The following is a 12255-nucleotide window of genomic DNA, read 5'->3' on the forward strand; positions in this document are numbered from 1 at the left end:
TTAACGTGCTCCTACTCACAGAGATCCATTGTGGGCTGTAATTACATTGCTTACATTCGTTTCATATTTAACACACGTCTCGTTATAAATACGAGGGGCGTTTGAAAAGTTCGTGCAAAAATAAAAACTACTTACGTGCTTGGGGTAAACCTTTTTTTTATTTTTCGTCATAGTCTTCTTTTAGACTTATACAATTCGTCCAACGCTGTTCTAATTTGTTGATCCCTTCCGGATAATAGGAATTGTCCAAGTCTGCAAAATAGCTATTAGTTGCTGCAATCACCTCTTCGTTTGAATAAAATCTTTGTCCCGCCAACCATTTCTTCATATTGGGGAACAAATAGTAGTCCGAGGGAGCCAAGTCTGGAGAATAGGGCGTATGTGAAACGAGTTGGAATCCTATTTCCAATAATTTTGCTGCCACGATTGCTGAGGTGTGTGCTGGTGCATTGTCGTGATGGAAAAGGACTTTATTGCTGTCTAATCGCCGGCGTTTTTCTTGCAGCTCGGTTCTCAAACGGTCCAATAACGATGAATATTATACACTTGTAATAGTTTTACCCTTTTCCAGGTAGTCGATGAGGATTACCCCTTGCGAATCCCAAAAGACAGTCGCCATAAACGTTTCGGCCGAGGACTGCTCTTCGCCTTTTTTGGTGCAGATTCTCCCTTGGTAACCCATTGTTTAGATTGTTGTTTGATCTCAGGAGTATAGTAATGTATCCATGTTTCATCCACAGTGAGGAAACGACGCTTAAAGTCCTGCGGATTCTTCCTGAACAGCTGCAAACCATCCTTGCAACACTTCACACGATTCCGTTTTTGGTCAAGCGTGAGCAATCACGGAACCCATCTTACGGATAGCTTTCTCATGTCCAAATGTTTATGCAAAATATGATGAACCCATTCATTCAAGATGCCCACAGCACTAGCAATCTGCCGGCCGGGGTGGCCGAGCGGTTCTAGGCGCTACAGTCTGGAACTGCGCGACCGCTACGGTCGCATGTTCGAATCCTGCCTCGGGCATGGATGTGTGTGATGTCCTTAGGTTAGTTAGGTTTAAGTAGTTCTAAGTTCTAGGGGACTGATGACCTTAGAAGTTAAGTGCCATGTTGCTCAGAGCCAGCCTCTAGCAATCTCATGTACCTTAACTCTACTGTCATCCATCACCATATCACGGATTTTATCAATGATTTCTGGAGTAGTAACCTCCTTAGGGGGTCCAGAACGTTCAGCATCACTTGTGTCTATATGGCCACACCGAAAATTTTGAAACCACTTACAAACTGTTCTAATCGAAGGTGCAGAGTCACCGTAATGTGTATCAAGCTGCTCTTTAGTCTCCTGAGGTGCTTTGCCTTTCATGAAGTAATGTTTAATCGCCACACGAAATTCTTTTTCGTCGATTTTTTGACAGTCACTCGACTTCTTTGATTCACACGGATGCCAAATGCAAAAACTCGGTGTATGTTCTTTCCAAAGATGCTACTAACTAAACATGACCTCGATACACGCCGGTGGTGCCTTCTCTTGGACTTTGCACTAACTTTTCAAACGCCTTTCGTAACTAAAATTGCAAGGTAACATCAGAAACGTTGTTTTATATAATAAAGAAGCCCCCAACAAGTATCTTGGAGTATATTATGTACGTACACTGCGGTGACAAAAGTCACAGATCATGTCCATTATAATTATCCGGGCTGTTATGCCGTGGTCGGTTGATGAATTCTGTGGTGATTCCCAACGTTTCGTCTCCGACTGCGGGAGACATCTTCAAGGGGGTCCGTAGCTTGATGGAAGGTCCAACACACACACTGGCTCGCTACTGACAGATCACAGATGGCGGTAGTATCGCGTACCCGAGGTATAAAAGGGCAGTGCATTGGCGGAGCTGTCATTTGTACTCAGGTGATTCATGTGAAAAGGCGGCCGACGTGATTGTGACCACACGGCGGGAATTACAGGTCTTTGGACGTAGAACGATGGTTCGAGTCAGACGCATGGGGCATTCCATTTCGGAAATCCTTAGGGAATTCAATATTCCGATATCCATAGTGTCAAGAGCGTACTGAGAATACCAAATTCCAGGCATAACCTCTCGCCACGGGCAACGAAGTGGCCAACGTCTTTTAGCTAACGACCGAGTTGTCAGTGCTGACAGACAACCGACACTGCGTGAAACTGCTTCAGACGTCAGTGTGGGAGTAAGGCAAATGTATCCGTTACGACAGTGCGGCAGAATTTGGCGTTAATGGGATACGGCAGCAGACGACCAACGCGAGCGCCTTTGCTAACAGCACGACGTCGCCTGCAGCGCATCTCATGGGATGATGACCATATCGATTGGGCCCAAGACGACTGGAAAACCGTGAACTGGTCAGATGAATCCCGATTTCAGTTGGTAACAATGACTGTAGGGTTCGAGTACGACGCAGACCCCATGAAGCCATGGGCCCAAGCTGCCAACAAGGCACTACGCAAGTTGGTCGTGGCTCCATAATGGTGTGGGCTGTATTTACATGGAATGGAGTGGGTTCTCCGGTCGAAATCAACCTATCATAGACTGGAAATTGTTGCGTTTGTCTATCTGAGGGCCATTTGCTGCCATTCATGGACTTCATGTTCCCAAACATCCATGGAATTTTTATGGACGACAGTGCAGCGTGTCACCGGCCACAATTGTTCGCAATTGGTTTGAAGAACGTTCTGGACAATTTGAGCGAATCATTTGGCCACCCAGATGGCCCGACATGAATCCCGTCGATAATTTTTGGGACATAATCCAGAGGTCAGTTCGTGCACAAAATCCTGCATCAGCAACACTTTTGCGATTGTAGATGGCTATAAAGGCAACGTGGCTCAGTATTTCTGCGGGAGACTTCCAGTGACTTGTTGAGTCCATGCTACGTCGAGTTGCTGCACTACGCCTGGCAAAACTGGGTCCGACACTATATTGGGAGAAATCTCATAACTTTTGTCACGTCAGTGTATGTCGTTTATCAACTGAAAGATATGCTTGTAGCAGTGCTGCTGATTTTAGGACTATGCTGCGCAAGACACTACACGAGGGAAAGGTAAAAAATTCTCAGCTTGACAGTGAAATATTAGGTAAAAAATGTGCTTAGTTTTGACGCAGTCTTCTTTCAGATCAATTTTATGTGTGCCGAAGTGTTTGGGAAAGTAAATTCCATCCGTGAGGTACGATTCTGAAAGGTTTGTAAAATACTCATACACTTGTCTTGCTACCATAACCGATTCATTAAACTGAAAATGTTTTCTGCCCGAATATTTCTGTAGAACAATTGGAAGCCAAAGGATGCCAAATCCAATGGCTAGGATAGATGTTCCTTTGGTTCGTAACTCAGATCTCTCTGTTTTGTCACTGCGGTAGTAACTTTTTGAGTAAGTTCATTATTCTGCTGAAAGATGAGTTTTTTCTTTTATAATTGAGTTTTCTTTTCAGATATTAATTCATACCGTTGGTGCAAAGCTCTCACGTAATGCCCACAGTTGAGGTTTACTTTTTGCAGGCTAATCAATAATAATAACAACTATGATCCCTTTTGCGGTGGAAAAGTCGCCTACGTCTTTTCGGTAGATGAAACTGATTTTTTTCATAGATGTCGTCTTTGTTGTTTCGCAAATAGCTCCAAGTGATGAAGTTGTATCTTATCCATATAGACACACAAAACTATTAAAAAATGACGAATAATTCGTTTTCGCACTGGCTTTAGGGCACTATACAAGAAAGGTTGCACTCATTTTGAGGAAAATTTCTTCATAGTTAATGCTTGACGTAAAAGGTATCGTACTCTTTCACCAGTTCTCCGTTGGCGATAAACCATCTGCAACAATAATTTTTTATGATAATGTATTCCACATTATTGTCTGAACGACTGTTTTAAAAATTTATAAGGAAAGTATTCCGCTGATGAATCTGATACTTAACTTACATTGTTTCTCAGTATTTGCTAACTTAGTAACGACATTACATTGATATAAACGCCATCTCTGTACTAGGCTAGGAACTTTCATACCTGTCCTTGTTCAGGGAATGACGGAGGGTTTCCTGAACCAATATCAGCCACTCCCTCTTCTATTCATTTCAAGTATGGAGAGAACTCAGTCTCTTATCTTGTTCTCTTCTTCCTTTCCCTGCATATACAGTAATGGCAGCGCGACGGTTGTACATCCTTACTCAACACCAGTTCTACAAATTTACATAATTGTTTCACAAGGACGATATCGACTTTCTTCCAATGATTCCCATTTAAGCTTCCGGAGCGCTTTTGTTACTCTTGTATATGGACTCTATCGATTATCATGATTTTAGTGTCGCGCCTTTGGATTAACTGTGTGTTCTGTCCTCCTTGGTAATGATCCCGAAAGCTGGGGCGGTGCTCTACATAGTCTTATAGCCGTGGCAAGTGAAAAACTGGTGGAACGTTACACGAATGCCACTACACCAAAACTGACAAATGCGATAAGCAGAATGACTAACAAAGAAGCCGACAGTACACAGACGTATCGCAAGATACTTATCGAGTCCCGATAATCGAATATAGAAACTTACCTTCTTGCAATTGTCGTCTCATGTTTCACTTTCTGATAGCACGCTGCAAAGAAGGTGAGTGGCGATAGCTCCAGTGTATATTTTGAAGAGTTAGTTTCTTTCATAATTTCCTTTTCCCCCTGTTGGCTGTTCAAAACAGGTAGCACGGTTGTATAGTTTATCAAAGCAATGCAAATTTTGTGGGGAAAAATTCAGAATTTCAGCACATGGATAACTGATCAAATACCGAACCGTTTTTATCTAACGTTCTCCTTGTAACACCAGAGGTTTCGACGCCAAATGACACATGCTTGTAGCAAAGTAATGCCAAGCATTTCAATAGGAATAACTTTGGAGACTTCGACTTGAAGTTGTTCTTCTATTCTTTAAGTGGCAACACTTATTTGTTTTGACCAAATACAATTGCGTTTGTTTGATACGACACTAGAGTCGATACGGACATACTTTCCTTCTTGGAGCCAGCGCTTTCAACCAGACATTACTGATTTTTGCATTCATTCCTCGAGTGCCTCAAGTCTGTTGTGAGAAGTTTTTCTTACTTCTGTTGTCTTCACTCTGTTGCAGTGGTCTACACACTGGACTTGTATTCCAGCGTAGTTCATATTCCAGTCCGCCATGCTTATTTAGGCTCAAATCACTCCGAAGAATAGCGTCACTCTACAGCGATATCCAGGTCTGCAAATACTTCCTTTCTCCTGGCAGCACACTTTTACTCGTCTGAGTTTAAACACTTCCACTGGCCATCAAACTCCCCAGACATGATCATTGTTGAGCAGTGATGAAGTGGGGATTTTCCCGTACGAAAATTTCACGAGTTTACCGTGAATATCAGGAATCCGGTAAAACATCATTTCTCTTACAGCGCTGCGGCCGGAGGCTGGGAAGGAAAGGAAAGGCCTGTGATGCTATCTGCTGAAGTGACCAGACTGACCATGTTTGTGGCTAGTTGAAACTTGCAGTGCGTCTTCGGCAAAACCCTCCTGATAAACTGGATTGCGGCAGGAGGGCCACCGTCAATGGCCGGGGCAGGCTTGAGAAGTGTCGTCTCGAACATCGTGTGCACAGCATGCCAAGGCAGATCCGAGTGTGACTCATCGCACATTGTGGACTGTTCAAGCTGGTGGAGGCTCTGTAATGGTGTGGGACGTGCGCAGTTGCAGTGATATGGGGCCCCTGATACGTCTAGATACGACTCTGATATGTGACACGTACATAAGCATCCTGTCTGATCACCTGCATCCATTCATGTCCATTTTGCATTCCGACGGACTTAAGCAATTCGAGCAGGACAATGTGACACCCCAAACGTCCAGAATTGCTACAGAGTGGCTGTGGTTCCAGGAACACTCTTCAGTGTATAAGCGACAACAATTAGGCAAGGAATTAGGGCGGCATTCGTGTCTTCCGAAGTGCGCACGGTAAATGCGGACACGTGAACTGTGGCTGTTATTGTTTCCTTGGCTGCCTAGGAGCAAACACCGGCAGACATCCATCGGGGGTTGAAGAATGCGTATGGGGCAGCATGTCTGTCAAACACCACCGTTGCAGACAAGGAGATCTGCGTTTTCATTGTGACGCATGTCTGTACATCGCGAATGTCGTAACACAGAAGTTACATCAAATGAAGAGGGAGACAGTCGACGAGGTGCCCTATAGTCCTGATCTCTGCCGATGCGTTTACCACGTCTTCGATCCCTTAAAAAAAACGGCCTTGAAAGGTCGACGAGAATGCGCAGTTAAGGACGTCTTCACGCAGCAGAACGCGGTGTCGTGCAAACAGGTATCTTCAAACTGGTGAATCGGTGGGATGACTGCCTCAATGCTCACGGCGATTTTGCCCGATAGCCATCCCGATTCTGTACTGTACGACCATCGGAAGGAAGCTCTTTGATCGCATCTTATATGCTTCTGTGGTCGAAACAGTGTTGAGAAGGAAGTTTCCGAGAAACAGAAAAAATTGCGAGCCATGAGGTTCATTCAAAGCTTCCACGTGAGAATTCATCCACGGTGCAGCAGGAGTTGTCAAGACGAAAGAAAAGGTTTCCAACCGCTTCTAAACGATTACTGCGGTTTACTATTTTTGTTCTTGGAAAGAGTTTTGTAAATGAGCGCTTCTCTCATTTGTCAGAGGATTTAAATCTAGCAGAAAACAACAGAGATCAGTTGTCCTTCTAGTAGGTTTTGGATACTAGTTATTTTCAAATTTTGATTATATTGTGTGGCGTCGGTAGTATACGTATTTGTTTAAACGATACCTACTTGATATACGCATCTCGATCCCAGAAACAACACCAGATAATTTATTTTGGGACCCTTTTAAGCCACAATAAGTCACCCACTGTCTTACGCAACTGAAGAACAGTGAAAGAACTTGCGACATTCCTTAATTTTCGAGCACTTTTAATTGGCAATCTCTATGGTGATGTATTTGATGACAGGAATACCTGGAACTATGCTCCTTAGAATATTTATAAAGTATTTATTCCCATTAATTTCTCATTGAAATCTACGAATGGCAAGTCGTCGTCAACGCAAAGATTGGTGTTATTACCACAATGCTTTTTTCCACCGATGTGAATATCAGTTCATTCAACTATTTACCTATAGTAGAACGAGCACTGAGGACCGCAGCGTAGTTTGACATCTATCAAATACACAAATCAATGGCCGGCCGCGGTGGACGAGCGGTTCTAGGCGCTACAGTTTGGAACTGCGCGACCGCTACGGTCGCAGGTTCGAATCTTGCCTCGGGCTTGGATGTGTGTGATGTCCTTAGGTTAGTTAGGTTTAAGTAGTTATAAGTTCCAGGGGACTGATGGCCTTAGAGCCGGCCGAAGTGGCCGAGTGGTTCTAGGCGCTACAGTCTGGAACCGCGCGACCGCTACGGTCGCAGGTTCGAATCCTGCCTCGGGCATGGATTTGTGTGATGTCCTTAGATTAGTTAGGTTTAAGTAGTTCTAAGTTCTAGGGGACTGGTGGCCACAGCAGTTAAGTCCCATAGTGCTCAGAGCCCTTTGAACCATTTTGATGACCTCAGAAGTTAAGTCCCGTCGTGCTCAGAGCCATTTGAACCATAAATCAATGTCAGCATATATGCCAAAGCGGAAAACATGTTCTTCTCGGGTACTGAACAGTGATCTTTAGATTAGACGTTAGGTCATTCCTGAACAGCAACTACAGGAGAAAACAATTTATGATCGAATGTAGTTGAAAACCCTCTGCGATTTTTTATCTTTGTCGTCGATAACCATCCTGTCGAAATATCGGCGATTGTCGACGATGTCACCATGCTGCATCCCCGTAAGTTATTGTACACGCCGAGAGGTCTTACTTACGTTCCATATATATTCTGCCTTTCTAGCCCTAAAATATCTCTGCAACAACTGTACTCAAATATTCATATTTAGCTCTAACTTCTCACAAACTGTATCGTGTCGTTCTGTTGCTATCCAAAATAGTTCGCTCTCATCATCTTTACGTCTCTGTCAATAATTTTGTTAGACTAGGCGCCTAAAAATTTAATTTCTATCCCTCGCATCTCAGGCATGATGCGTTTACAACACTGAGTCTCTGCAGAAATAATTCCTAACACAAGCTTACGACTGCTTGTTTGCAGTACTTCACACGTTTTATATTTTTTTCATTCATCTGGAAAGCTGTTTCTGCTCCAAACGAGGAACCAGTACTCCAGACTTGTTTGTGGCAAGGTTTTGTATGGGATTTATGTATAACACAGTACTACATTTTGCCTGAACACTTTCAAGTAATTCTTCCAGTCACCTTCTGTGATTCAGATTTTACTCGTGGCCTTTTTAACAAAACTTTAGATCGATCGGCACAACTGTAGAACTGCAAGAGTCCATGGTTGTTAAGTTGTTGTTGGATGTCTCGCATTTACTACTACTCTTTGTCCACATGGGGACATAGAAATATAAATATTCTCTGTATTGGAACAGAACAGTAAAGTAAAATCAGACGCACCGCGACGGCACGTGGAGCTGTTTTAGCAGCGACAAAAATGTTGCCACGCTGTGTTTATCTCTGTGCGTGAGCTCGTGCAGTCAGTAAACAAGGTCGCTTCGGATTGGTATGCTTGGTACCCGGCGCGTAGGATACGCCCAAGCTGTGACCTTGAGGTGCGGATTTTTAGCGTTGTTTCAGATACCCCACTACGATACTCTACGTGCTGTACGGTTCGTCGCCGTGGACCATAAAAATATTTTCAACGACAGCACGTTAGCAGCTCTCTTAGTTCCGATAATATAAAACGTGGTATAACAAAAACGCATCTGGCATTGAATAACAAAACGCAAATGTCAGCTAAACGTCAATATAAAACGTGGTATAACAAAAAAGCATCTGACATGGAATAACAAAACGCAAATGACAGCTAAACGTCTCATTGAATCTATGGCGCTGTGTGAAGAAACTTCAGCTGACAACAAACATGAGAGTTGCATTGCTTAATGATACATTTGCTGAAGATTTCTTTGAGCAATTGCTGACTATCGGTAATGATCGAGTACCTGTCGAAGAATCGAGAGGATTGCTTTCATTTCTTCATAATTTCTGTAACTTTGTCTCATCGAAAGACGAACTTATCAACAAAGTATTCCCAAACATCAAATGATTCAAATGGCTCTGAGCTCTATGCGACTTAACTTCTGAGGTCATCAGTCGCCTAGAACTTAGAACTAATTAAACCTAACTAACCTAAGGACATCACACACAACCATGCCCGAGGCAGGATTCGAACCTGCGACCGTAGTGGTCGCTCAGCTCCAGACTGTAGCGCCTAGAACCGCAAGGCCACTCCGGCCGGCTCCCAGACATCATTACTAACTACAAAAGTAATAATGAATGGTTGGGTGAGCGAGCAATTTTAGCGGATAAGAATAAAGATGTACATGACATAAACTACATAATTCAGAATGAGATCATTGGTAAAATGTATTCATTCAAATCTATTGACTGTGTAAGAAATGAAGATGAAGCCACCAACTGTCCAATTGAATGTTTAAACTCCTTCGATGTGCCTGGCTTACCAACGCACAATTTACGCCTAAAAGTTGGCTCCGTAGTAATCATGCTTCGAAACATAAACCAACTAAAACTGTGCAACGGTACGCGTTTGGTGGTAAGTAAATTGATGAACAATGTTATTTACGCGACGATACTCAAAGGAAAATTCGAAGGTGAGGAAGTTCTCATTCCGAGGATCCCGGTCATCCCAACCGATATGCCGTTTGAGTTTAAAAGACTTCAATTTCCGATCCGCCTTGCATTCGCCATGACATTAATAAATCACAAGGCCAAACCTTGAAAGTTTGTGGTTTAAATCTGGAATATTCATGTTTTTCACATGGTAAATTAATGTGACATGTTCACGGGTCGGAAGACCATCTGCGTTGTTTGTTCTTGCGCCTGATAATAAAACAAAAAATGTCGTGTATCACAAGGTACTTAATTGAGGAGTGGAAGCTATGCACCAAAAAACATAAAGAATAAATAATCATTAAAATACTTAATTTTTATTTGTACTTCCTAATAAAAAATTGAACTTAACATCCAAAATCTGATTATTTATTGGCTTTAAGGCGGAACAGAGTTCGCGGGGCAAGTAGTATCATATAAATAGCGAAGAATGTTCAAAATTTTCGGGTGTATATTCACGAAACTTTGAACTGAAAGGAACATATATTGGCGTGCAAAACTCAAGGATGAAAGTAGCTGTCGTATGATGTCTCACTGCCAAGTAACATAGCTCTATGAAACTTAAACCATACGAAGAAATAAACTGCAGCAGTGTAGTGCAAAAGGTAACTGAACGAAATACCCAATACGACGAACAGAAATGACAAGACAGTAAATGTGCAAAGACAGTAACTAAACTGAAGTCACCTGGACATTGCAGCAGAGAGGGCACGGTCCTTAACAGGGTGTTTGATCACCACTGTGAGCAATGCATGCTTCGCAACGTGCTCTCATTCTAACCCCAAGATTGGTAAGGAGTTTTTGCGGTTGGCCGTTCCGTTTGTCCAACAGCGTTTGTCTCACACGAGATCGGCAGGATTTATGTCGACTTTTTTATTTATTTTTTTTTAATTTCATTTTGTTCGTTTCATCTGCTCGGGGCGGACGTCACAAGACACCCGTTTCAGTTTGTCGTTGATCCATTAACTCAGTTTTTTTATTCCAGAGGGCAGCTAACCCTCTGACCGAACACGCTGAGTTAGCGGGCCAGACCGTTCGCAATATGATGATGATGATGATGTTTGAGGCGGTCGCACATTGTCATCCACAAAAAAGAAGTCGGGGCCGAATGCACTCTTTTCAGACGCACATGTGGAAGGAGTATAGTGTCACAATAAGGCTGACCGGAGAGTGAACCGTATTCAAAGGTTTGTAGGTCAGTACACGCACGCAACATTATACCTCCCCACACCATAACGCCTGGACCACCAAAACGGCCCTGTTCGACAATGCTCGATGTACTCTTTTATGGCGAGAGGCGGGAATACTTAATGCATCCAAGACAATGTGGAACATGATCGTTTAGGTGGTCCAGATGTTATGGTGTGGGTAGGCATAATGTTGCATGGGCTTATTGATCTCCATCTCTTCGCATACGGCAAACTCACCGGTCTACGTGAAACATCCCCTTAGGAAAATTTATATTTTACTGTGATGATAAACCTCTACGTTATTTGATTTTCAAACAGCTGAGCAGAACTGAACGTATTCAGACATTTCGCTCTTTACTTATTCTGATCATCACTAAACTGACACACACTATTTGTAGCACAACACAATCTGACTTTCAATAATCCCTACAAAAGAATGGCCCTGACTAACAATAACCTATACCTTTCATGAATCGCTTACCTCACAAAAATCTTCGTTACTCAAACTACTGCAATACAGCTTGCGCCAATACTGCCAGCTGAATAAAAGATTCTAACTACTGAAGGCACTAACTACTGACAGGCATACTTAGCAAATTAAAGATTTTGATAGAGAACAAACAATGTATTTACCTTAATAGTGTTCAAAGGTCATAGTATATGTATCAGTTCATGACATCCAATCTTACAAATTTACTCTTTCTGATGGACACACGTCCAGATCGGTCGCCCTCAAAATTCTGCCATCTCTCTCCCCACATCTACCACTGCTGTCGGCTCACCTCCAACTGCGCAACGCTACGCGCTGTTCACATCCAACTGCCCAACACTACAATAGCAAATATTCCAACAATGCAAACCAGCCACAGACTTCACACAGCACAGACAGTGTTTTCAAAATGGGTCAAATGGCTCTGAGCACAATGGGACTTAACTGCTGAAGTCATCACTCCCCTAGAACTTAGAACTACTTAAACCTAACTAACCTAAGGACGTCACACACATCCATGCCCGAGGCAGGATTCGAACCTGCGACCGCAGCGGTCGCGCTGTTCCAGACTGTAGCGTACTTACATACGTTATTGTGACACTGTGTTTTTCCCCCATGAGCGTCTTTTCAGGGGTGCGTTCGGCCCTCACTTGCTTTGTATGGATGACAATGCATTACAGCATCGAACTGCGCAGGTGTAGGAGCTTTTGGAACGAGAGGATATTCGACGAATGGATTGGCCTGGTCGTTGTTCCGACTTAAATTCCATCGAGCACACGTGGGATGCC

The sequence above is a fragment of the Schistocerca piceifrons genome, chromosome 2 (genome assembly GCF_021461385.2).
Source record: "Schistocerca piceifrons isolate TAMUIC-IGC-003096 chromosome 2, iqSchPice1.1, whole genome shotgun sequence".
In the NCBI taxonomy this organism is placed as follows: Eukaryota; Metazoa; Arthropoda; class Insecta; order Orthoptera; family Acrididae; genus Schistocerca; species Schistocerca piceifrons.